This window comes from Fukomys damarensis, unplaced genomic scaffold (genome assembly GCF_012274545.1).
Source record: "Fukomys damarensis isolate Sample0158 unplaced genomic scaffold, DMR_v1.0_HiC HiC_scaffold_3, whole genome shotgun sequence".
In the NCBI taxonomy this organism is placed as follows: domain Eukaryota; kingdom Metazoa; phylum Chordata; class Mammalia; order Rodentia; family Bathyergidae; genus Fukomys; species Fukomys damarensis.
In genome coordinates this window covers 23,981,499-23,986,506 of record NW_022900915.1, presented here as the reverse complement: position 1 = coordinate 23,986,506, position 5,008 = coordinate 23,981,499, and positions in this window count along the sequence as shown.

The following is a 5,008-nucleotide window of genomic DNA, read 5'->3' as shown; positions in this document are numbered from 1 at the left end:
TGCAAAACTAAAAGTGTAAATGAGGTTCAAGTGGTATAAGTGACAATGTTAAATAGAAAGAAGGGGGAAATGGGAAGCATAGGGGAAAGGAAAGAAGGGACAAAAAATATGAGAAAAGGAAAAAACGGAAACAAAATTTTTGTAATTGAGAAAGGGTGGAAGGGGTGAAGGGAAGGCAAGGGAATGGGGAAAAAAATGAAAACCAAGATACATCATGTAAATGTATAAGATCCCAATGATGGATGTAACCATACTGTATACCTAAAAAGTACCAATAAACTTAATGAGAAGAAAAAGTAGCAATTTGGGGAGGATAAGTATTTTGTCCAAGATCAGGGTTAAAAATAAACAGAATAAATGCATAATGCAAGTTTTCCCATTAAATCTTATGCTTTTATATTAACATCTAGGCTGCTTAATACTCAAAGCACTTGCAAGCAAATACTACATGTTAATCATATTTCAGAGTCTTACTGATTCCATACCAAAAGTTTCTCTTACCAATAGGAAACACAGAATGCCATGTTTCTATGTGTGTAGGATTTAAAGCAATAACAACTTTGACACCACATTTCATTACTTCTCTTCTACATTAGCATTATCAAAGTACCCTTATGAGAAAATCTGGCTCCATAAAAATGACATTGTAGTTACACTTGCTTGGTTGTTGAACAGCAGTTACAGTGTAATTAGTGCCATTTAATGGAAAGCGTTACTGAAGTGCATATCGTTATTAATCAAACTCCAATATAAAGCTAGCTGCAGTAATAATGAGTGCAATTATGGGCTGGTGAACTGCTAAACTTGAAAACTGACCCTAACCAAATTTCCTTTCTTCAAAAAGTAATAAAACTCAAAGAGCTGAAAATCATCTAATTTCTTTGGGCACTCTTGCCACAAAAACAACCTAGGAGATATTCTCTCATGCTTTGTATTTTATAATTTCATGCACACTGAAGCTTGTAAAGTAGTGTGAGGATTGGAAAATGTGACCCAAAAGGCAGGGTCAGCTCTAATCTGAATGTCGCAAGATTTGATTCTGCCCAGACTCATTACCCACCAGGAAATAGGGAATTTTATACAACTTCTTTACAGAGTTTCAGACAGGCAAGTAAAACAACAAAAAAGAATGTCCATCAAACCTGAATTAGCCAGCAGGCAAACTCAAGTTCCTGGTGAAATACTTGTTCCTTAAAAGTGTTTAGCGAAATCTCTGCAGTCTTAGGTAAGATGAGAAAATCATCTTAAGCTGAGCATCTTTAAATTTTATATGGCCATTTCACAACATTTTCATGACAACTACATTTTTTAGTATTAGAAACCATGTTTAGAGTTTATATAATGTTTAACACATTTAAAGCATGGTTTATTACATTGCCTTATTTCAGTTCCACAAGTCTTTCTATTTATACCCTTACAGATGAAATGGCTTCACTTTTCCCCAGTCATGATTAGAATGCCTTCTCACCCTTAGGACTTGCTAAACATTTTATGCAGGTACCTAGGCTAGGATTCTTACATCATCACATCTGGGTTTAACGTATGGGTTTGCAATTAATATATGCTATCAGAGTTGGACATTTTATTACCAATAAAACATAAATGTCTATCGTGGATGAAGATGAAGTGAATCTTAAAATATGAGCAGAATATAGAAAATGAGCCTTAACAGTTCACATGTTGCTCTTGATAGCTGGAGAATTAAGCCAAACTCTTCAGTTATAAGGGGTTACAAATAGTCTATTTAGTTATAGGGCCTTCTGGAATTTGCCATCAATCTCACGGTCCAGTCCTTTTTTCCCCCATATCAGCGCCAGTGAATAATATTTTATTGATAAAGAGGCACAATTGTGTGCTTTCGTTGCCTTATTGTCACACAATATTCTGAATGCCTTTTCAGCAGTGTCCTTGATACCTGTTTTCTTCACAGTTCTGTAATAGGGTAAGCAGTGATTAGGAAAAAAAAGGACAGAATCACCAGGTCAGAGAGTTCTCAGCTCAATTCCCGATTCAGTCTCCTTGTAACCATTTTCACTATGCCTCAGCATAATCAATAATTCCAAATCCATTCAACTATATCTTTCTCTCTCTAGTAGTCCCAAATGAGCACCTTTTTCTTGCCTGATCAAGAAGTAGATAAAAAGCTTTTTAAAGACAAAAATATTAGCTACATTACCATTATAACAGTATAGTTATTTTCTGTTGTTTCAAAATAAGTTTTCCACTTTATATATTGAGCTTCTTTAACACTGAAGTTATTTCTAGACAAAGTCCCACTTTTTATTTAAGATATATGTATATATGATTGTGATATGCTTAGAAAAATATACTTTAAAAATGAGAAGAGCTATTACAGTTTTATATCTACCCTTTCAGCCTTCAAAGTCTCTAAATCTCACCCATATGTTGCTCCTTTTCAAATCTTAAACAATTCAAGTAATATAATACTCAAGTTGTGCATTATTATTTAATACATTTAAATAATTTTAATAACTATTTTTACAAAGGAGTATTTTTACTTCTACTAGCATTTTATTAATCCCTCTATTCAAAAGAATCTGGTTTTCTGTGAAAATCCTCAAAAATCTTGTTTTCTAGTTCTATAACAGAAAGTTCCAACAGACTATATCTAGATTCTTAAATACAGATAAATTTATTTATTTTATTTCAACCTGTCTGAGGTGATACAGACCTTCTAGGTTCTCAAAGAAAGATACATTTGCCTAAATTTTTAATCTGAAGTAATATACTGTGACAAATAAGTTCATTTTCCTAATAGTGATATTGGTTTAAAAATAACTTTTTGTTGTCTCCAAAGCTTAATTTGCTTAATTTCCCCAAAATAATTGTTGAGTGGTAATCTATTTCCTTATGTAAGAGCTGCACCAAAATGAAACCACTAAGAACTCATTTTTTTCTAACTGCATAAAGGACTCACCGCATGTTATTCAGGTAAAATATTAAGTTTGCTAAAAAGATTCATGGACACACTAAAAATATTAATTATTTCATTTAATCCTACAAACATGAAAAAGTGTGGGTAAGTGTACATTTGTGTGTGTATGTTTTTGTTATACTCACTTTTCTTTATTTCATTATTATCATAACAATTGCACTAAGTTACATCATATTGTACTTTAGTGCTAAAATGTGATTCTGCATCAGAAGTCTGAGAAAGTATATCTCAGAAATCTTTGCAGTACGGGCTTTGAACAACAGGACGGAGCCACTGTAATTGTCCCTGTTGAATTGTAATTGTCTCAGTTCCATCAGTATTTTTGCTTTCCTTGAGGTAAAGAGGAGCTACTCATAGATCAAATTAAGTGCATGAGTCCTAGGACCACACAGTTGTTAGTACATACTGTGATTCTTAGTACGACCCTTAACTGACCCGTCAGAACTACAAAGTGTTTCAAAAATCAGAAATTCTGTGTTTGGGAAAGAGAGAGAGAATTTGAGTGGAAGAAGGGAAGAGGGAGAGGGAAAATAAAGAAAAATTATAGACAATGTCCTAAGTCTACTTTTAGCGCTGCCACCAAGGTTGAAATCCATGTCTTTTTTTTTTCTTTTCTTTTCTTTTCTTTTTATTGAGTTTATTGGTACAATCTAGGTATACATTGCCATTACATTCATCATTGGGATCCTGTACTTTTACATAATAGGTCTTGATTCTCATTTTTTCCCCTTGTCCCTGCCCTCCCTTCACCCCCTCCTCCCCTCCCCATTTACAAACACTTTATTTCCATTTTTTCAGTTTCTCATATTTTTTCCTCTCCCTATTACCCTTCCCCCACCCTTCCCACTTTCCCTACATCTTTAGCTCTTTACTTCCTATTTCACATTATTAATTATCACATTAGGATCCTGCGTACTATTATAGTTTTTCACACCAGAGAAACTATTCAATATTTCAGTTAAAGAAATCTCTGTATGAACATTACAAATAGGGAATCCTAAAATTAAACTAAAAAGGAAAGTAAAATAGAAAAGGCAATGATGTAACATTAAAATAATCCTTAATTCTGGAGATGAAAATGGTGCCTTAACATATTTAAATTGCTTCTTACTCTTGTAGTCTTATCTTATTCTTTTTTCATTATTTAGAGAATACTTTATTAGTTTCTGTAATCAAACCCAAGTAGATATGACCTTACATATTTAGTGCAATGCGTTACCCCTGTACATATGGAAAAAAAATTTTTTAAATTAAAATTTCTAGACCAATATGGCTATCCATTTCTGCACAAAGCCAACTCAACACAGTAAATCCATGTCTTCAAGAGGCTGTTTCAGAGTATTTTCTGGAAAGAATTTTGAAAAAAAAAAAATGTTACACGTGTGACCTTCACCGTAAAAGGAGTCAGTGAGAACCTCTAAAACAACAAATTTCTTTTGTTTACTGCACTTTGATTATACATATTTTACTCAGAAGAGTAACCTAATCTGGGCAGTTTGGAAATTAGAAGAATCAAGATTTAACCCGATCATTGTTAAAATAACTTGGATTTGATCTTTCATCAGATAAAGGCAAAGTCAGAGATCTTGCGTCCTCATATACAAAATTATAGATTGATATTGGTTTACATTTATATTTATTCCAATTTGATTTGTCATTATTTATTTAAACTTTAAGATAAAATCAGTATGTAAGATGAAATAAAAGTAGTTTAATAAGAATTCAAAAGTTATTTGTAAAGGTTGCACTGAGAATCTTTCCATAAAAACCACAATTCTAAAAATTAATTATGAGATGCATTTTTAGTCAAACATAATAACTTTAGAGTAGTAAATTGCATCTTTCTCAAAATTTTTATATTTCTATGAATTATTGTTATGGCTTGTGTTTAGATGTCCCTACGAAGTCTCTTGCAGTCTTAGATGGGGCTTTTACACAGATGGCTGAATCTAGAGGGTGTGATTTATTCATGGTGCAGTGCTAAGCCTGAGGGTACTAGGATTAGGGTGTGAGTATAACCTCCCTAAATAGTCTGAATTAAATAAAAAGGGT